The 23560-nt window shown below is 40.4% G+C and overlaps 1 protein-coding gene across 1 annotated transcript in view; it reads right to left on the bottom strand.

Moving 5' to 3' along the window:
* Positions 1-23560, bottom strand: part of NSMCE2 (NSE2 (MMS21) homolog, SMC5-SMC6 complex SUMO ligase) — a 126393-nt gene that overhangs the window by 66402 nt on the left and 36431 nt on the right. The window lies entirely within an intron of this gene.

Raw genomic sequence — 23560 nt, 5'->3', positions numbered from 1 at the left:
CAAAAGTTCATTAGCATAATCTCAGTTTCTTTTGACTACAGTTAGGCTTCCTGCTCTGAAGTCATAACCTCCAAGTAATTCAGTTCAGTAAAAATAACTATGAAATGTAAATATTAGCTTCTCAGTGTCATTTAACTCATTTTCTAGGTATTTGTCACACTAGCAAAAGGGAAAACTGAACCTTGCAGTCAAATGTACCTCTGTGAGTGGTGAAGGTAAACAGGAACCAGCATAACACATAACTAGAATAAAACCAAAGTATACAACTCTGTCCAGAAAGCAAGAAGATAACAGAAAATCTGAAATAACTATTGTTAAGAGTTTTGTAAAAACCTCCACTGTCTCATCACTTCAGAATCAGGTTTACAGAAGCCAATAATCTATATGCAAGATTAGTGGGATAACACCAGCAAGAACAGTACAGCTAATGTTAAAGGAAAACACAATTTATTTGTGCTGTGCAAACAAGAAGCATTAAGCCATACAAGCAGACAGAAATACAGTTTCTTGAAAAGCACTTATTTACAGCAAATACATCTGGAATGATCTGAAGAATAAATACCCAGAAAAGGAAAGTCATCACACAGACAATATTAAGATATTCTAAGAATGCAAAAAGCACTCTGGGAACCCCCTAAAATCAATAATTGGAGTTTCCTGTTTCTCAAGGCAACATTAAATTCTGGGAACTGTTGCAATGAGGATGAGCAACAGCACCAAGTTAGAAAGAAGGTGGACATCTGTCAAATCCTTAATGCTAAGCATTTTCTGAACCAGAAAAAGGCCACTTCTATCCCAAAATGATGTCAAAATATGACAATCTGAAAAAAAGGAGGCAAGCACCATTTCTGCTGAGCCACTCTTCCCCTACCACACACATTAAATTCTGCCCTTCACCAGACCATGACACTATTCTTTGTGAAAGACAGGAAAAAAAGGAGCCCACTGAGGAAAAAAAAACCAGTCCACTTTATTAAATCATTTACAGGTTCGAAAGTTTAGAGAGACCTTGGAAATCCTACAGAATATATTTTGTTTCAGGAACCAAATAAATAAGTGTTCACATAAAAATTGACTTAGCAGATACATGAAATGAAAAAAAAATCAAACAACTTTACTATCCCTTGAGCAAAGTAATCCATAAAACTATTACTTCTTTGAAGAGCAAAGCCAGTTTGGCACATTTACTTTCAGCAGATGCAAGTTGTGGCAAGAAGAAAAATAAGAAAAAAACATGCACTGCCAGGTGATAGCATGAAGTTTTCAAAGGCACCTGGAGATAAAAGATCACCCAGTACAACATCTAGCTGTAAACAGGAAAGACTCAGTAATACTATGGTACCAAAGGAGCACAATGACTATGAAAGACCAACAGCATATCATCAGAGATGTTTAGACTGCTGCAGGAGCCAGGCAGGAGTGGAGTCCTTATCCCATGAAACCTGGCCAAAAGGACCAAAGGAAAACAGAGCATCCTGGGCCCAGTGCAGTGAGGACAATCATACACACTGAAATGGTTTGTCTGTGCCAGCATCACAGCACACTGGTGCAACAGAAGACCTATCACAACCCCAACCAGCATTGTTCAGTACTCAGCTGGAGAAGAAACTTGGCCATTAAGTGTATGCAAGAACAAAAAGACAGTTACTAAATCAAAATTCATTTAAAATCCCAGACATCATAAAAGAATGCTTTGATCTGGGCTCATGTAGTGCAAACATATTCCTTTCAGCAACATCACACTGTTTTTACCAACATTCTCTCTTTAACATAAAAATAACATGTAGACACACACAAGAATATCCCAAATAAAACCACACCACTAAGATCTACCCTCATGACAAATGACAGCACTAAGGCCAGATCCCACCTAGAAGATCCAGCTGTGTATACTAAAAATAACCCTGAAGTGCTTCTAAGTTGATGAGACTGGCATGAAGAGTAAAGTAAAATATGTGGACATTCATCACAAGCATCCATCAGTAGTAAAGACAACGCCAATAATCTTTTTCTCTCCATAGGGACCACATTACACATTGATAGAGTTACATCAGGATCTCTTTATCTTTTCCTTGACTCATGGAAGATTTGAGTGCAGATATGCATCAACATAGCATCTTCAATCATACTCTCAGACTGAGAGGTGAAAAGAAGGGCACAGCCAATGTTACTTCAAGCAGTGGTTCTCAACTCCAACTTCCAGAATTAAAAGACTTTACACATATGAGCAGAAAAAAAGGCAGGGACTGTAACTTAAAGCATTATGCTACCAGAATGGACATGCGTTTGAGAAGGTGCATTACATCCCTCTGTGCTGGTACCACCTCACCTCAAGTGCTGTGGGCAGTTTTGGGCACCACAGTGTCAGAAAGACACAAATCTGTTAGGGAGTACCCAAAGAGCAGGGCCATGGAGATGGTAAACAGTTCAGAGGAGGAGCTGTATGAGAAATGGCTGAGGGCAGCCCAGACAAGAGGACACTGAGAGAAGAACCTCATTGGAGTCTGCAGCTTCCTCGCGAGGGGAAGTGAAGGAGCAAGTACCAACCTCTGCTCTTTGGTGGCCAGAATAGGACCCAAAAGAACAGCATAAAGCTGTGTCAGGGGGATTTAGGTTGGGTATTAGGAAAAGGTTCTCTACCCAGAGACTAGCCAGGCACCAGAACAGGCTCCCAGGGAAGTGATAACAGCACCGAGCCTGCCAGAGCTCAAGAAGCATTTGAATAATTCTCTCAAGGACATGGTGGGATTCTTGGGGGTGTCCTGTGCAGGACCAGGAACTGGAATCAATGACCTTTGTGTCTTTCTTCTAGCTCAGGATACTCTTATGATTCTATGACATGCTTACATAAAACTCTCCTTCAGGCACCTGACTAATCACACAGCTTGCTGCCATAGGTCTATCAAAGTAAGAGCTAGCCTGCTATTTGCTAAGGGCAACATGAACAATTACACCAACTATCAAGAGGAAAAAAATGTCATTCACACCAGCTATATTCCCAATAGCAATACATTACTAGATTGTGAGGACAGCGCAGCAATGCAGCACATATCACAAAGGCTGAGACAACCACCTCATACAGAAACTTAGAGTCAGACGTGAGAGATGCTCAAAGAATGCACTTTCTTGTAGTTTAACTTCTTTCATGTTTCCAATTTAAATTCAGTTTCTGTTCACCTCCACATGATTGCTTTCATTAAAATGATTAGTAGAGACACCATTCCTGACCACACTCACTACTGTAGCACACACATGCTATTACTGAAATGCCAGGTAGACCTTCTGGAAGGTCAACACATCACAGGTGAATAATAAGGCATGTCCACCCACTATAATAACAAGCAAATACATTTTGCTGCGCACAAGCAATTTCTCTTTGGTACTGCATATCCTATGCCTTGAAGAGGGTTGAGAATGGTCTACACAACAATATGAATGAAAACAAATGAAAGAAAATGTCCCATCAGTCCTAGATCCTCAAAGTGGGACAGAATTACAACATCTTATACACTACATCAGCACAACACCTTTACAGGTTCGTTAGAGTTTTCTTTAGCTCTCGCCACCCACCCACTCCTACTCTACAGATTCTTGATGGAGGTAGGAATGATGAGATCAGCATAACAAAACGTTTGAGGACAATACAAATATAGCGTATGACTAAGGGACAAGGCAAAATTACCAGTGTTCAGGGCACCAAGCTGGGGTCTTCTTTGTCTCAGCAGCATGCCAGATAAATGCTTACCAGCAAACCTGAAGTCATAGACATGTTTAATTCCTCAGAATAAGTTACTTCACATGAGAACCATGAAAGACACGTTAAGCAAACAACTGTTCATTTAGCAGCACTGTCAGCCAAAACCAGCATGCTAAGTAACACCTTGCAGTCATTAGTCAATCCATTGAGAGCCACATCGATTTTGAAATGGGGTGGAGGCATACACACCCTACAAAGCATCCTGGAAATTACATGTAACGATGAACTGGGAGTGTTCAGGACATATGGTGAAAAGAAGTATCAGTCACAACAGCTTGTTTACAGCAACAGAAAAAGCAAAAGCATCTGCTATGCCGTACCGGCAAAGAACCACACAGGTTTTTACATGGGGGCTCAGCAATAAGAGAACAGACATGTTATATATAATATACATACACATATATGATCTACCAGCAGTCCTGATAGGAAAACACATTTGCAAATGCTAAACGTGTAAATGTTCAGAAAAACATAGCTGTAGTTTAATTATCAAAAGATACATTTACCTATGGCCTCACACCACACCACCTGGTCAGAGCCATATGTGCAAAGGGGTTTCTGTGCTTGACAGGCAGTGCTTATGGAATGAGCCACTTCATGACATGTCTTCTGCCAATATCAGTCTGTAAGGATACACCTTCCTCCCGCGGATTCTTCCACTAGGAGTGTGTCTATTCTATGCCTAAACTGTTAAAACTATGCCTCCAAAAATCAAACTTTTTGAAAGGCCAGCTTGCAGAGCCTAAGGGAAGAGTAAATGCAGGGTATTCCAAGGGACAGTCTGGGGAATTTTTATTTCATCAATTACCATAACCACCAAGTCAAAAATAAATTATTCTGTTCCAGACCAGTGTCAGAACGAGTAAGGTCAAAGGTACCATAGACTAAAATCGGACCAGTTTGCGGTATTGGTCTCCATACAGTAAAGGATCAGTTCTAAAAAGGCACTAATTAGCATAACCCTGCATGCTGCACTGCAGCATTTAATAATTGTCCTGCCCAGTCCCACTTCACAAACATTAAAGAATTTAGCCTGACACCCATTATGACATGTACCATGTATTTTACAAATGGAGAGGCTGTGGCATTAAGAGATTAATAACTTGGCCTAAGGTTGCACAAGGAGACTGCGGCAGAACCAAGAATAAATAAATCCCAGTTCTGTGCTTTGAGCACAAAGTCATCCTTTTACCTTCTTCTTTAGCTGAGGGAAGGTTCAAATTAACATGTGCATTTGGTTTCCTCTCTGTAAAGAGGCTTGAAACAGCTTGGCAAACCTTGTGATAAAAGAACAGCGTTCTGCCCGTCACAGAAATGCTCCACTGGTCTTTGCATTGCAGTGGTTCAGCATGTGATACTCCATAGTTATATTTTAGCCTTTCTGTTCTTCCCTCTCTAGCACAGAAGCCCTTTAGCTGCATATTTTTGTCCTGTCACTGTTAGACGGTACTCTTTCCCAGGGCTATCTTTTATGTCTCTGGTACTTGGAAGCTGGCCAGCACCATCCATTTTATTTCTCAGAAATTTCTTGCCATACCTGAACCATGCTGCAGTTTCCTCAAATCTGTGATACAATCTACAAAAGAACTATCTTTCCAAACAATTCAGAATTCTCACCACAGTCTTTCAAACCATGCATATGCTCCCTGTAATTTAATTCCTGCAAAATAAGGACATCTGAAGTTGAATTTACAGATATTATTGACATTTGAGTTTTGTAAGGTATAGAAATATTCCTGTTTGAAATTAATTTTTAGAAGACCAAGGAGGGCAGAATTTCTTCATTTTGCAGATTCTTTGTTGTTTCATTTATGAAAGGGAGGGTGATTAGTCACTCAGTGCTATAAAGCTCAGAGGTATGTAGTTATTTAGATATTTATATTCTTCTGGGACAGCACAAAAAAGGATATGGTGATGTTTCCACCTAACTCCAAACTCAGAGTAATTTAGACTGTATTTACATTACAGCCATGCGCCTCTGCACATGATTATGAAACACTGACAGCAGCTGCATCTTTTGAAGAAAAACTTCTAGTTCCTGCTGGGACAGGATTTCTTACCTTTATGAATTTGATTTTGCGAAGGAACTCCAATTTTTCAGACAGCCAACTTCAGGTCCTTCAGGACTAGATGTGCTAGCCAACCACATCCTATAAAGACCCAGTCCAGAACCTGGGAACCTCACATTTTCTGAACTGACATCCCTTTAAAATGCCTGAATCAGACATGGACATATTGAAATCAGCTTATTTCAGAGAACAAATGCCAAGAATTGGCTGGCTACAACAGTAATTATGGACACTGTCAAAATAGCCTCTCTGAGCATCTCATACCATAGAGGAAGTAACTATTCTTCTTTTATTTATTTCTGCTATGCAACAAAAGCAAACAGAAATGCATGTCACCTTTCTTTCGTGTTTGACAATTCCTACATCCTATTATTTCATCCTTACCTCACTAAATAATTTATTATTACAAATATGCAGCCTTTCAACACACATATTTGTTTTACCTCAGGGTAAGTCAAAGTTTGCTGTGATTATTTATTATAAGCAATTTTTTTTCACTGAGAGGGAAAATAACATGGGAGCTAAGTAAATTTGTGGGTTGAGTCACCCATACACTTTGTGAATCATGTGAGAACCAACTCTGAGTCACCACTGTAACTGAATCAGGCTGCAAAATTTCAGCTCAACCTAAACAGTAATTTATTATTCTTCAATGGCTAGATTCAAACCCTTAGCAAATACCAGATCATTTGTTGGTGCACAAATAAAACACTGCACTTGGAAACATCTGCAAGGACAGTCAAAAAGGATATAATCATTCAGCAGCAGGAGCTGCAGTATGAACACAGCTCAGCTGCAGCCAGGATTGCCTAAGGGCCCACATCTGATTCAGGAGATTCAACACCTCTGTACATCATGGCTGCAGGGCTGGGACTCCGGTTGAGCAACACCTTGGCAGACTGTTGTGAAATACCAAGACAGGCAGATTTCTAAGGGCTGACCCACACTTATGACACATACTGCCTTAATAAACTGGGCCAGCACAACAGAAAATCACTGTCAGCACAATTCAAATACCCCAAAACTCTGCAAAAGTAACAGTATGAAAGTGAGGCAGGGTTGCTGTGGCTCCAAAACAGCACATCAAAGTGGTGGCTGTAGCTAGGATGTCCCCAGAATAAAATGACTTGCACGTTCAACAGTTTCTTTGCCCTACTTTAAATGCAGCTGCACATGTTCAACCCTTAAAAACAAAGTAAGCACTGGGGGCACACACTGCTTCCAGGTACACTGGGGTGTATCCAAGCAAACTCTCACAACTCCTGGCACTCAAGAGTCATTTCAGTAAGGCTATTACTGGACTTCGGCCACCCTGCTTGCTTTCTGTCTCCTGTTTAGAAAGGAATCATCTATATAGAGGGATTAACGTAATGAGCACCAGGTGAAGAAGCAAAACTGCCTATGTGCATGCAAAGTTTACAGCTTGAACACCATCTCTTGGGGTTCCCATATGTCAGAAGTTTCACCTCAAGCAAAATGCTCTACTCCACAAACATTTAAACAGAAAAAAATCCACCTGTTTGTATTTTCCCCAGTTACTGACTATGGTAGAGACAAAATAGTGAACATCCTTTTGTTTCCCTCTAAGATCCTTCATGCAATGCATTTCAAAGTGCAAAGGGGTAAAAATAAGCAACAAAAGGGCATCTTGAAATACCAGTATTTAAACTACCTACTAATAATGTAAAAATGGCTCACAGAAACAGCAGTAAATGGGAATATTAAAGGTGAGGTTTTCCCAAGGTACCAAAGTGAAGAAAGCTCATGGATATTTAGCACTTTAATCCTTTCAGCATCTCTGAAAGCCTTGCTGTAAGGGTTGGACTATATATCTTGACAAAACAAAAGTCCATCTTCATCTTGTTTTCTGTAGGTTTTTTCCTACATATGAAGTATGAATATGACAAAGCAAAAACTTCTATAGTGCTATGATTCAATACATGATGAAGGAACAAGACTATCTTCCTCTCCTCTAACCTGAAATTCTGCCATAAATAGAGTTTATATGAAAGTTAATTTCAGTGCACTAGAGATACATAGCATCTTGCTCTAAGTAGTTTTGCCTGAGCACAGATGAAGGCATGTAACAGCAAAACCAACTTATAACTTTATTCTTATAAAAATGTTGCTTTGTTTTAACAGTGTTTTAGAAACTGTGAGGCAGATGGTGCATCTGTTTTGGCAAGGTTGATTCAGCAAATGCATCAGGCTGTTGAACCAGTTTACCAAGCTGCTGATTAATTCACATATTTAGCAAATACATTAACATGGATATTAGAGCTATTTTTCTTTCTTTAATATCCCACTCAAACTGATGGGAATTTAGACATTGATTTCAGTGGGAGCAGAAGAAGGCCCTACGGTGATTTCAGATTAACAACCTGTTTACTCTTGTATGGCTCGGCTTGTTTGACTAAGATCACTAAAACCCATGTTTTCTACAGTATGGAAATAAAGGGCTAAATCCTAAAACATGTACAGTTTGGTGTTATCTTCAAAAGCTCCTACAAAACACTGATTTATGCCAGCTGTGTAGCTTATTCCTCTATAAAAACAAAGTGTGACTTATCCCCTGAAGACCTTCATACAGCAACCATTGTTAAAATCTGCTGTTTTTCCAGAGAGATGTTTTCCATATTCTTTGGGTATACATCCAGTGAAAGTCAGGCAAGCTTTTTCAATTTTTATCCTTTTGGGGTTTTTTTCATTCATCTGATGAAATTCTTGTCCTCAAAAAGTTCTTCAGCACTGACAGCATTTCTTCTTCATACTCTCCAAAACAGCAATGTGAGTCATGTCATCATTTTTCATTAGGAGTAAATGTAACCTTTACACTTTCGGGAAACAGCAGTAAGATATCTTAAGTACAGACTCATGCTTCATTCAAATTGACATTAGTTGAAAAACACAAATCCTGGATGAAACTTGCAGCCTAGACTCACCAAATTAATACATCTTTATTGATACACAAATCAGGATGGGAATAATACCATCAGAGTTAGCTCCACCTTGAACACAGAACAGTGAATTCAGTGATAGTGCAGGGCTGCTCTAAGCAAAAAACCCAACGAGTGCAACTATACTAAGCCTCCCAATTTCCTTATAAACCCAGAATACCAACTTTCTCAGTGGGTATAAATATCCCACTTGTCTCAGTCTGTGTGTGGTGGCAGAACTGCCTTTTATTTGGCATTTTACTGCAAATGCCATGGAGACAAGTCTCTCCTTTGAGCTTTTCTACATATCACATTCTTCCACTCTTATTAGTGATGTTTACTTATCCAGCTTCCTATTGGGACAGCCCTATTAGCCACTAAATCCCTGGCCTTACTTCCAGTCTTACTCTTCTTGATTTACCAGTTCTGGCTGACAGCTTGCACTTCTTCCCTTGTCTTGCCAAACACTACATGCTCTCCTAGTACATGCTCTAGTGATTATTTTCTCTTGCACTGCACACTCTGAAATGGTAACATACCCTTTTTGCTACATAGGTGTCACAGAATATCCCCTTTCCCCAATTTTTACAGGTTCCCTGCAGGCAGACAGAGAAGGATGTTTTCAACTGCAATTCTTTTCCTCCTCTTTGCTTATAGGTTCATCTTTGTAATTAAGCTTCAGAAAAAGAACTGGATAAGAAAATGAGCATTTCAATTTAGCCTTTGCTCCTAGTATGCCAGATAATGTTGCTGTTCCTCTGTAGTTACCAGCTTTTGCAAAGAGAAGGTGTGCTGTGTGACAGCCTGGATTAATCTTGTAAACATTACCACCCTACGCATCCTTCCCATTGACCTTCCAAAATCCTTGGAGTCTATCCACACCTTTCCTTTTATCTATCACAGTATCAAGAGGCTGGTTCATGCCATCAGATAACTGATGATGCCAGTCTCTGCCACGCCACCTGTTTGATTTTCAAAACAAATGCATTTACACTCTCTCTCTCCTGGTCCTCCTGCTATGGGAAAGCTCCTAATATACATTTGGGAATATATCCTTAAATCCTTCCTCAAAATCCTTGTTTTACACCATTTTCCTTTATTATGATGCCTTACAAATGCTTTCACAACTGTTTCTGTGCCAGCTGTGTGTCCTGCATGACTGAGCCCAACTTCCTGATTCCAGCGCATCCCTTTTGGGTGGGTCCTCAGAATTTTGATAAAACCTGAACAGCTTTTTGTTATAGGTCATTACATTAGTATCTGCATCTTAGTTCAAAGCCACCTTGCTTCATACTCTCCACAATAAAGGGAACCTGAAAAACTGAACAGTGTAAGAAACTGCAATTAAGCACAATACTAACAACAGCAAAACCTGACAGTAAAGTGGACTGGATGAAATCCAGTAGCTGACTCTAGAATAGGAAGCACACATTTTTAAAAATTCACGGATATTCGTTTTGTAATGCAGTTCATACACAATGCCTTTATAAAAAGCTAAATGCAAATTATCAATCAAGGCTTAAAATTATGACTAGAAATTAAATCATATTCCAGGTCTCCTGCACATATAGACTCGCCCGTTACGCACAAGCCCTTGATTTTTTTGTTGGAAGTAATTAAAATCCAACTTTAATTTTTAAATAGTTCATATTTAAAATAAGAATTTCTGTAAATGAGACTGTGTGACTGCAGTAGCAATTTACTTATGTCTTCAAAATGTGACAGCGGGGTGGGAAGATACAGGAAAAAAAGAGTCCTCATCTGCAGTTCTAAGGCTGAATGAAACAGCCCTGCCTGAGAGTCTGCAGGGCAATACAAAAAACAGGAGCATGAACCAGAACAATTCCTAAGTGAAGTACTCTTCAGATACACTGTTAATGTGCTGTTTGCAAAAGCAAAATAAATTTAAAAGCTTAGCCTAAATTTAATACACTTTTCTTAATATTGATTTGGCTGACAAGGTGTTAAGAGTAGACATTTTATTTGTCTCTCCAAGAACTTACTAATACAGGAAGACATACCACTGTGAATTTGGACAAAATACTGAAAAAAAATCAGTACTTTTTTGACCATCAAAAACATTCTCATTATGCTGTCTGATAATCACAGAAATTTTATGCCGTCCATGATTAGAAACTGTTGTTAACCATAATATTTAAAAGCATTAAAAAGTAATTTTCTTCTAAACTTATCATTGTGTGCCTGCAGGTATTTTCTTTCTGTTATTTTTAAACTCAATAGACAGATTTATTTTTTTTATTCCTCAGTTTCTGCAACACTATCACATTTGTCTCCAAGTTCTTTCAGGCTGCTAGCACAAGCCCTGTGCCAGCCAACTCTCTTGGTAACACCTCTCCTGCCATTTGAACGTCTCCCTACATCTTCCTGAATTTACAGCCTTATATATTTAGGTTTTGAACTTGTTCTCCCTCTTTCTCATATAACTTTGCTTTCCCTTTTTAGTTTCTTTTGAAGCTCATCTCATCACCATTCATCACAATTTTTAGTACTGCACTTCCCTTCTTATAACCCTATTGAACTTGCTTTTCCGTAGTTTCTCTGACTCACTGTATATCACATGCTAAACTGATTCCTGTCCTATTACTAGCCCTAATTATGGGATGCCTCCATTCTTCCTTTTATATATGACATTCTCACTGAACACCTGCTGAGTCACTGCCAAAGGAGCAGATGCAGGTTGCCTCCCCTGCACACAGGGGTCAGCAGTCTTTCAAGAACAGCAGTCTACACTGACCTCTTCATGGGGTTTTGTAGTGCTTTCTCTCCCAAGTGCACCCACTGGTATCCAGGATTATTTTGCCCTGAGTGCTTCTGCTGCAGTTTCCTCACTGTCAGTGACCTCCTTAAGTTCACCTCATTATTAAGTGAAAATACATCATCCAAAGTGGAACAGTATAACTCAGTGTAAGTAATTAACCTTGTAATTGCATCTCACACTTCAACAGGAATCTTCCTTAAGTCACAGCAAAATACTTTATCTGATTCTACTCAGTAGTTATTCACAATCAGATGAAATTTCAGCTACATCTCAGCCAATCACTTTATATTTTGGTCAGTTCCTGTAGTTTAACTACTATCAATTCCCATCATAGAATCATTAAGGTTGAAAACGACCTCTAAGATCATCAAGTCCAACTCCTGACAATCACCACCTTGCCAACTAGATCATAACACTAAATGCTACATCCAGCTGTTTCTTGAACAGTTCCAGGGACAGTGACTCCACCACCTCCCTAGGCAGCCTGTTCCAAGGCTTAACCACCCTTTCAGTGAAGAAATTCTTCCTAACATTCACCCTGTATCTCCCCTGGTGCGGTTTGAGGCCATGTCCTCTTGTCCTATTGCTGGCTGCCTAGCAGAAGAGGCCAACCCCCACCTGGCTACAGCCTTCTTCCAGAGAGTTGTAGAGAGTGCTGAGGTCCCCCCTAAGCCCCCTTTTCTCCAGGCTAAACACTCCCGGTTCCCTCAGCCACTCCTCATATGATTGACTCTCTAGACCCTTCACCAACTCCCCTGTCCTTCTCTGGACTTCCTCCAGCACCTCAATGTCATTCCTAAATTGCAGGACTTAGAACTGGACACAATACTTGAGATGTGGCCTCACCAGTGCAAGGGGACAATGCCACTGCCCTTAGTTTTTGTCTTCTGCCATGCCATTATAACATTTCTTTCTTCATTAATTTCTCTTCTTTCCCAACCTGAGCAGCCCATTCCCTTGTTCAAGGGATTTTAGTTTTGACAGGAGACACAGCTCGCTGCTGAAAAATACAGCACAGTTGATACATGTCAAGTTCATGACAGAATTCCTGTGACATGCAATGAGGAATCTCATCTTGTTACATAAAATGCTACATGCAAAAGAACCCAAGAAGAACAGGATAAACAACTCTCCGAGGAATATATGGATTGCAATCAGTAAACAAATGGATCATTAACTGGTCAACCATTTCATTGTTTGCATGACAGAATAAGACATGCCCACTGCAAAGCTGGGTAAAAAATCTAAAAAAAAAAAAAAAAGCAAAAAGAATACCCAGCTCATTGGCAGAAGGAAAAAAAAAACACCTCTTTTGCAGAGTCACTAACTCAAAAATGGGATAATTAAAACTCCCACTTCAGAAGCTGCCACTTTGAAGTGGAACTGCAGATCTCTATTTGCATATTAGGAACGCTGGTGTCGATTTCCATGCTCCATCTGGCAGATGAGGATGACAAGGCTCTGAATTAGGACAAATCAAATGGATGCGGACTCATGAAATCCTGCAGAGATAATTATCAGTCTCAAGATGATGTAATTAGTATATTAGCATGGTTTCCTCCTTTAGCAGTAAATACATTTTAACAATATGTAATGTCTTTACGTCTGCTATTTAATACGTCAGCCTTGCTTAAACTCCTTTGCATCCTTCTCTTTGGTCTGTCGCACTATTGCAACTCCCTACTTTGTTGCAGACAACTAAATCCACAAAAAGACTATGTTGTAGCAAAGATGCAAATTGTAGTACTGAAGTGTTAGAGAGCTGGTTATCCAAAGAAATCTTCTCCTTAAATTAGACATTCAGATCTTGTATAAAATATATGGAGAAAGCCAGTGTCAAAAAACAGGAATCACAAAAGCCAGCTATCAAAGCAGCCTGTCTAAGGGACCCGGAGTTCTACTCCTCTAATGGCAATGGGTGCCTCCTCCACAAACCCTTTCCTTTAGTCAGTTGCTCAAGCCAGGCAAATCCTTCCTCATAAACAATGATGAGAGAAACCCACATACTATCAGATTTAATATCTCAGTGGTTAAAACAGTCATCAGTAAGGTGAGTGACCCGTTTTCAAATCTCTGCTCATCCCATATTAGTTGTCCTAGCCCATAGGCTATTGGGTATTCAGGGGCAAGACATCTCGATCTCTCCTGTTTGAAGTTGTTCCACTTTGTATAACTAATTAAAAGATAATTGCAGCGAGTATTTGAACTTGCCTCTCCCACATCCCAGGTTATTGCCTAACCATTCAGCTGTGGATTCAGTTTCTCATTTTGTTTCTTACATCATGTAAGCACTTTTGAAATTCCTGCTCTCTGTATTTTACATACAAATATTTACAGAGCAGAAAGTTATTTTCATTTCAGAATTACCACTACAAATATCTCCCATTCTTATCCTATGCAGTCCCAGCTCTCCTGCTCAGTGGTGAAGATTAGGTGTTTTCTTTTTTTTTGTTTGGTGGGGGAGAGTGTTCTTTTTCAAATCCTTTTTTACCATACAACCCCGTCATGCAAGTACAAAACCAACTTTTTCTGTGGTTCTTAGCTTTGATTCCTTGCTTGAAGAAGGTGATGAGAAGCCTCAAGCAGTATTCATAGATAGCAGAATAAAACAATATTGATAGTTCACAATGATTGATGATTGCTCCTGGGAGTCTAAAAATACGGTATGTGCTGCAGCAAGCACATGAGGGGATGAGCAGCTCTCTGCCCTAAAGAGCTCAGAGAGTAAACGATGGACCTGGCACAAAAGCAAAGACATGGTATCAACCACAAATCGGGAGAAACACAGATTGCAAATCCAGCATAATGATGCACAAGTGAAAGCTTGCAAGGTGTTTCAAAATAAGGAGAGCCTGGCAAAACAGGCATTTGTTCAAGGAATATAAGGGTAAGAGAAAGACATCAGACCAGGGAAAAAGTACTTCAAGAAGTAGTGCACATGACAAAGTAATTCAAGAAAGGCTGTTTTCAACTGGTCTACACAAACAACACAATGCATGTGTACATCCATTTTACAGTTATCCCAGTGTAAAACTTGCAGATCCTTTTTATTTTATTTCAGCTTACATGTCCTCTATGAGATTTTAAAAAAACAAAATAAAGGAAAATCCTACCAAAAAAAAGAACACAAATACTTACAAGAAAACCAAGATTGCAAAGAACACTGATATAACTATTTTAATTCTGTTACTGGCAAAATCTCCCCCATAAACAAAGCCTGAGTTTCAAAATGTGAAGTAAATATAATCTGAGATGAGGGAAAATTTTAGAAATGTTGGGTGAACATTGAGTTAGGAAAAACTAAGACTGCAGACCAGTGTTGTGAAATGTTAAATGTAACATTACATGGCAAGTAGATGAAGAATTGACTTGGAAAAAAAAAAATTGGCTGTGCAAAGACATACAGGTTCACATAAGCTTTCCCAAAATGTTTCTGTGATACAGCATCCTATTAATTTTCAGTTCACAGGAGCTCTTCCCCTTAGCAGAGGCTTGTGGTAATACAGGCACAAACTCCTAGAACAAAATGTTAGTCTTTTACAATATTTAATTTTTGTAGAGACTTAAACATTTAAATATGTCATTACAAAATTAAATGACTCACTATAGATGTAATTCAGATGTACCAAAATGCATTAGTCATTCAATAAAAGAGGCACTGAGGTTTTACTAAAAATACTTTACAGAACAAAATAACAACATATATTTATTTTACTGAATGGTTGTTGTGAAAAGCACATAAAACTAAATCCTATAAACCGCCCTAATCTGCCTACCCTGAAACTAGGACTGCTAGTTCTTGACCTGAAGCAGCACAGCTAACTCACATCCATCTTCCAACCCGTGTTTTGAACAGCAAAGTAAGAGGAAGCAATGTGTGATGTGATCCCAAGGCAAACAAACTGAGCAGGAACTCACTAAACCAGCAGCAGGGAGCTCCCTGCCAGGTGGGAGTCTCACTAGGGGCAGAGTCAACCTCCATCTAGAGGAGATGGCACTCCTTAGGAAACACTACAAACTAGGAGCCCTGCCATCAGGGCACAAAACCAGAACAATGCACTTAATATGCCAGATGGATTGCAGGGAGTGTAAAAGAAATCCCAGAGATGTCACCAAGAGAAGCTGCTCCCAAACAGTGGTGAACACAGCACACATCACTTTGACAACTCAGCCTCCTTGGAAGTGGTGAGGGTACATTCTGCCATCCAAAGCCTGGACTGCTCAGTTATCCAGTGCTCCTCCCAGGGTAAGCAGCCATGGAGCCACGCTCAGGTCAAATTACTGCTCTGCTCAGTGAGGAGCAGACAAGAGAAGCCAGCGGGCTTCACTGCAGGGGTGCTGCTCAGGAGAGCAGTAGGGTCTTTGAAAAAAATTCTCCAGGGTATAAACTTAAGATCCATTGGAGTAAGAACTACAGATGTCTGCTAGAAATACTACACAGAAGAGAAGGAACAGTCTAGGAGGTTCTGGGAGTGCGTGGAAGAGAACTTCCAGACAAAACCAGTGAGGGAGCCAACAAGGAAAGGCACCTGCTGGACCTGTTGTCGTGAACAGAAAGGGACTTGTGGGTGATGTCACAGGTGGAGGCTATCCTGGGCATGGGGATCAGATGACATGGTGACAAAGGATAAAGTAAAAGACATAGAGTTTTAATAACTTCTTTGCTTCAGTCTTTGATAGTCAGACTGTTTTTTCTCAGGAGACCCAGACCCCTGAGCTGGAAGACAGAGACAGTGAGCACAATGAAGCCCCCATAATCCAAGGGCAACTGATCAGTGACCTGCTACAGCACTTAAACACACACTTAAATCCATGGGGCCAAATGGGATCCACCCAAGAGTACTGAGAGAGCTCATGGAAGAGCTGACCAAGACACTCTCCATCATTTGTCAGCAGTCCTGCTTCAGTGGGCAGTTCTCAGTTGACTGGAAGGCAATCAATATACGAGAAGGGCAGGAAGGAGGATCTGGGGAGCTACAGGCTTCTCAGCCTACCTTCAGTGCCAGAGAAGGTTACAGAGCAGATAACCTTGAGTGCCAACACACGGCACATACAGGAGAAGCAAGGGATCAACCAGACAACAAGGGTTTGAGCCGGCAGCTGCTGACAAGTGGTGCTCTCCAGGTCTTGGTATTGAGGCCAGTCCCATTTAATATCTTTATCTATGATCTGGGTGAGGGGATCAAGGGCACTCTCAGTCAGTTTGCAAATGGATGTTGACATTGAGGTGCTGGTGCATGTCCAAAGAAGGGCAAGAGAGCTGCTGGTGGAGCTGGGGGTGTTGAGCCTGGAGAAAAGGAGGCTCAGGGGTACCTTATTGCTCTCTAAAACTCCCTTCAAGGAGGTTGTACCCAGATGGGGGCTGGTCTCTTCTCCAAAGTAACAAGAGACAGGACAAGATAAAACAGCCTGAAGTTGCTCCAGGGAAGGTTTAGATTGGGTATCAGGAAAAATTTCTTCACCAAAAACATTATCAAGCATTGGAACAGGCTGCCCAGGGAAGTGGTTGAGTCACTGTTCCTGGAGGTATTTAAACAACATGTAGATGTGGTACACGTGAGTTAGTGGTGGAGTTAGCAGTGTGAGGTTTATGACTGGACTCCAAGCTCCTAAGGGTATTTTCCAACCTTAATGATTCTATGATTCTATTCTACGGTTCCAGGCAGAAAGATATGACTGAAGAACCAAGAAGCAGATAAAAATTTGCACTGTTTGGAAGCTGAAATTCCAAGATTTCGAGTAAGAGAAATACAGCTCTGCTTCCTCTTCCAGATGTGGCCAGCTAACAGTTTCAGAAACAGCTGGGGTGTTTGGGATAAAATTGTGAGGGGGTATCTCAAGTCTTCAGATTAGTATCAGTACTTAAAGCATTAGTGTTAGTGGCTTATGATGCTTTCTGTGCGAAGCAGAAGAATCCGTCCCTACTATCCATGTGAGTCTGCTGCTTTGCCCAGAACCTGGATCACTGATGCTGCAGACAAATTGCCAACACTTACCCAGCTCTCCAAATTCTACCTCTTGCTGCCATCCCCTGTGGGACAGAAGTAACACAGCCAAGGGAAACCCTGAGCAGCTCAAATGGAAGAGAGAGCTCAGAGCAAATATGCAGTGGCAGAAATCCCAGTGGTGCCCTCCTCAACCCTTGTAGTCAATGGACAGGCCTGGTTAGCAGATATAACCAGACTGATGCCTGTGTGCACAGCTGCTCTCACCAGCAAGACTTTGGTTTCTTTGACTACAATGCCCCATTCAATGCAGATGGACTGTAAAGAAGACTTTAAAGCCACCTGACAAAAACAGTCCTGTGAAGAAATTACAGTTCTAGTGAGGATGACTTTAAACTAAACTCACTGAACAACTGAGCCTTTGCCCAAAGGTAAAGAAAGGAAGGATAGAGTCTGTATAAGAAAAGGCCACATGGAAAAGTTACACATTTCTGCTTGGAAGGAGGGCATGCACAGGCTAATCTCAGGTGTCTAGGTACAAAACACAAAGAGCTTGGCCTTGGAAGTCTATGCACAGTCAGAGTGTTCTGATGTCATTGGGACCATGAAGATTAAATAGCATAGCATCCATGACTGGAATAGTGTCATGGAGGCTATTCAAGGAGAAAATGGAGAAGAATGGCAGTTGCACTTTCTTACAAAACATCTCCTCGACTGTGCTGAGGTCCAGTGTGAAACCAGAGACTTATCTGACAGAAAACTCCTGGTCAAAAACAAAGGCAAAAGAAACACGAGCCATGCAGCCTCAGCCTATCACACCACCTGCTCAAGAGATAATGAAGTGGATAATGCTGTATACAAACATTGACCAAAAATGGCCCAATTACCAGACTTGGTCCTCATCAGAGCCACATGGCATTGTGCAAACAATCCAGGGTATTTCTAGACCAGATGGGTGATAACTTTTTAATGCAAATGCTAGAGAGGACAAACAAAGGTAATATCCTATGTGACCTCTGTACACAAACATGGAGGAAAAGTGGCAAATGTGGTCACAGATAGTAGCTTGGGAGCAGTGACCACAAGCTGATTGTATTCAGGATCCAGAAGACTGGGAAGGTAAAGAGAAGAAAACCGACTAAGGATTTTACACAAATGGCTTTTGGATTATACAGGACATCACTCAGGAGAATCTCCAGGGATGTTGAAGCAGAAGGTGCCATCTTAGCTGATAAATTTTTATAGGAAACTTACTGCCAAGTGAGGAACTAATAATAGTCCTATTTTACAACAAAATTGACATTTCAGTAGAACACTCACTGACTAATAAGGGAAGTTCTTAATGAACTGTAATGCCAAAGGACAGCATACAGCAAACAAACAAAAAAAGTACAAAACCACTACTTTGGTATTTAGGAACAACACTGAGAAAACCAAAGCATATTGACAATGAAAACTAGTGATAGATGCAAATTATAGCAAGACAGAATTGTGTAAATTCAGAGGAAATGTGAGGATGTTTCTGAATGGAGGAGACAGCCCAGTGGTTGTGCAGTTGGAAAAGGCTGAAGCACTGGATACATTTTTACCTCCCTCTTCACAGGCAAAGATCCTAGATTTCCAGATGTACCAGGATGGTTTTGAGAAGAAACATTTTAGGGACAAATTAGGAATGAGTTAGAACAACTGATGTGTTTAAATCTGTGCAGACAGACACGATTGATCTGAAAGTGCTGTAAGAGTCAGCTGATGTGTCACTAGCCCTGCCTCTCATCTCCAAAAAATTATGATCATTCAGGCAGAGCCCTGACAACTGCAGAAAGGCTAGCATTGTGCCTGGCTTTAGCAAAGCCATAAGAAAGGCAACTATAGGCCACTTAGCCTACCTCTAGCCACTTCCTTCTGGAATCCACCTCCAAACACGCAGAGAACAAAAAGGTAACCAGCCACAATCAGCATGGAATCACAAAGGGCAGTTAATGCTTGATGAAACTGATGGCTGCTTTCTGTGATGAGCTGACCTGAAATGCAGATGTGGGGAGACTGGTGGATGTAATCAAATGGTCTGTTGGGTAGACTAAAAATTACTGGGTCAGCCAGCTCAGAGGGTAATGCTCACAGCAAACACCAGTTTGCCATCCATCTGGTAGCCTGTACCAAGAGGTGTATTGCAGTGCTGAACAGAAGAGCTGAATATGTTCAATATCCTCACCAAAGATGATGAAACAAAATGCACTCTCAGCAATCTTCCACGCATAACCAACCCAGCAGCATTTGACACATCACACAGTAGAGCTTTAATCAAGAAAGACCTTGAGGAAAATCAGAACTGGTAATGTAAAGTTTAAGAAGAAGAGTTCTACAGCTTCTCTAGGGGCAGGATAACCCCAGACATCAGTAGACGTTAGGAACTGACTGGCCTTGTAGCAGCTCTGCTATGGCAGATGCCAAGTGAAATTTCAGGAAAATCTTTCACTGCTAAACAGCAAATTGGATATGGCTACATTTGGAGCAGCATGGTCAGCAGGACAACAGAAGTTATTCTTCCCCTCTCTGAAGCATTAATTAGGCAATAGCTGAAATACTGCATCCCATATCAGACTCCCCAGTTCTAGCAGCATGTGGAGAAACCAAAGTCCAGGAAGGGGCCATGGGCTCAGGACTAGCAAGCTGAAGAGGTTGGGGGTTTTTACACCCATAAACATGAGGCTAAGAGAGGCAAAAAACTATTTGAAGAGGAGTTACAAAAATGATGGAGCCAAGATTTCCCCAAGTAATGAAAACACACATAAAATTGTGAGGGGTTTTTTTTTGACAGTGCTATCAACTTAATGCTTTCTTTTTAAAGAAGGACAACATGCTTTGTTGTATCCAGTATCTCCAGTAATAAGCAGCCCACAATCACAACTTAGTCGACTAAATTTATATATCCCAGTTGGACCACATATCTATTTTATGACACTGTTGATGGGAATATTAAAGGCATTTTTATATTCACCAATCCAGGAAACTCAAGGACTGATCTTAAGATCTATCAAAATAGTTTTAAAACCTACACTGTATTTTACTTAACCATCCAGGAAAACATTTTATTCCATTTGGTGTGGTTGAGATAGAGCAGGTAATTCAGCTGAAATTTCATCAACTTTGTAAGAAAGAGTCCTAGCAGTCACCCAGAGCTGTAGCTCACTTCCTCCCATCAGTACTACAAGAAGATTTGTTGTTTAGAACAAGCTATTAAGGTTTTTGGGGGCATCAAAGAAGAAAACTGGTTGCAAGACAAGGATCTAGTTGAAGATTCCTCCTTTTTTTAATCCAAGTGGGTGTAGCTCTGCAAACTTCAAGCTGGATTTTATCTGTTAGTACCTAATTATTAAATGGTTTATGTGGTTTTATATTATATGGATTTGAAGCAAGCTTTCAGATTAAGAATTTTTCAATTATGTAACAATGCCCAGAGCAGGAGCTGTTCATTTACTTGTTTTTTAAATCATCAAATATATGAGTAAGAACAGAGAGATAAATTATTAGATATCCTGAAAACTTTCCAAATATTAAAATTATGGAGGTGGAAGGTCACTTTTAGACAGAATAATATTCCAAAATAGGTTTGAAACAGAGAATAAATGTTTATCTAGAGCTCCATAGCTATTCAACATAAATTTCAGGGTGTAGTAGTGCTTGTGGAGACTGAGTTTTCTATGCAGTTTATTTTATGCTTCTTTCATATATGGTACCTCAGATCAAAGAGGCACCAGCATATTCTCTTTTCTTTAACAGTGGCAGAAGCAAAAAGCTGGAGTAGGAATCAAATGAGCACCAAATCAAAAGATCTTTCCCTGTTTCTCACCACATACTTTCCCTACAACAGCTTTCAGTTTAGGGATTTACCAAGACAGTGACTGTATTTGAATCTTTCCATCTAACAGCTGTCAAGGATTTTTTTCTATTAATTGTCCAGTAGCTTTTTGAACTCATTAATGATTTTGGTCTCCATAACATCCTGTGGCAACTAATTCCACAATGTAATTATTCACTGTGTAAAAAGTTACTTCCTTTTGTTGATTTAAAACCTGCTGCTGGATAATTTCATTAAATGGCTCTTTATGTGACACATGGTGAACAAACACTTCTGTTCCATCCATGACTACACAGTGCTATTATAGTCACCTCTTACCTGAATTAACTGACAGTTTTTCCTTGAGCAGAAGCCACACCTGTAATCCTGTATAGGCGCTTTTTTGCTTTAGCTGGATTTTCCCCTTACCATAAAACAATCTCTTTCTAATAAAATTTTACTAGATAAATAACTGCTGAAAAGAACTAGTATAAGGAGGGACTAACATAAAGAGTTTTGTGGGGCTTGGAAATGGCCGAATATAAACTCATGCTGAACTGTAACAACCATTACAACTCCAGTGACCTATGCTGTGCACATGAACCTGGCTGATAGGATTTGTCTGGTATTTGTTTATAAGCCTGACTGACAAAGGTGGCCAGGCATCTGCCAACCCACCTGATTGATTAACCAGGATGACTCTCTAAACTCAGGTCCAATTAGTCTGTACAGGGTTGGTGGAGACACACAAAATTGATGGGCCAGCTCTGTGCAGATGCATCTGCTGGGCCAGATTCTCCTAAAATACTGTTCAATTACACTTCCATGTATTCTGTCAGATTATATCTGACAAATATACACAAAGATATATCTGACAAAGAGATACAAAGCACTGCTGTCAGTGGGAGAAAAGGCAACAGTGCTGAGTCTTCTCTAAGGGCCTTTGACCAACCAACAACAGCACACTCTGGGTTAGGCCAAAAGAAGATAGGAAAGGGATTCCAAAGCCTAAACAGGATGTAACAGGGGAAGCAAGAGAAAAGATGGAGAAGCTGCCCAATTATCTGAACATCAGCATTCCACTGAGAGATGGTGATGAGGGCTATGGCTCATTGTTAGTCGAATTTAGCAGAGAGCAGTGGGGAAAGGTGGGGTTGTTTTGTGAGGACTAAGGGCATAGAGTGGGGTTGTTAATAGCTTCTCCAGAAACTCCCTCTTTAAAGACACAGTTTTACTGAACTGGACCAAACTGCCTCTAGCACAGCCCAACCTTTACCTGCATCCCTTGATCACCTCCAACTAAGCATAAAAATATCCATGGAGAAACAGTTCATTTACAGCCCACACTTCGTATTACAACAATTATCACACCCCACAAAACCACACCCAGTAAGTTCTCCCTTACCAGAGTTGCCATCTTCCCAGCAACTCTTGCAAACTCACCACTGCGTCTGAGCCCTCGCTATCCAATCTTCTCCCCACACAACAGACTGCAGGGGAAAAACAGCATCATAACAGCTTTGAACAGTGGATGAGTACCCAGTTGAACAAACACCGTGAATCGCTCTCACAGAAGCAGTGGCAAGGCAGTGAGGCACTAACATTTGAAGAGTGCCAGAAAAATGAAGAGTAGCAACATCAGTGAGCTTTTAATTTCTCTAGTTTTGTAGAATTTATCAGGTGTGGTATGTGTGAGTACATGCAAACATGGGAACTTTACACTTTATGAGGAAATCTGGAGTGCATCTGATGTACACACTAATTAAGTCTTTTATAATATTTTTCATTTATTATCAGTGTTAACACACAAGTCTAAGGACAAAAGAAATACTTCAGCTGGTTAAATCAGCTTGCTTAGGCTATACACATACCTCAGATGTGCAAGACGAGAGTCCAAAAATTAGCTCAATTTGCCAACCCTTATTATCAGGCACACTGTAACTCACAGTAGGTAATCAACAATGGGGCCACTTTGGGGGAGATACCATGACATCTGGTATTGATTTCCAGCAGGATTCAGGTATTTTCTGAAACCTCTTCTTCAAATTGGAAGATAATAAAATGCATGTATACTACTAGGCAGATTTTTTTTTAATTCCAGTAGGCACTGAAATTGGCATAGTTACATACTGGAGCACATCACAAACACTGGTCTTAACTCCCAGCATCGAAAAATAAAGCAAAGAAATGCTCCCCATTTTAACAAAAGCCCCAAATGCACAGTTCTGCAAAAGTG

Source organism: Catharus ustulatus, chromosome 1 (genome assembly GCF_009819885.2).
Source record: "Catharus ustulatus isolate bCatUst1 chromosome 1, bCatUst1.pri.v2, whole genome shotgun sequence".
NCBI lineage: Eukaryota > Metazoa > Chordata > Aves > Passeriformes > Turdidae > Catharus > Catharus ustulatus.
The sequence above is the reverse complement of the archived record's forward strand: the minus strand, read 5'-3'. Positions and strand labels throughout refer to the sequence as shown.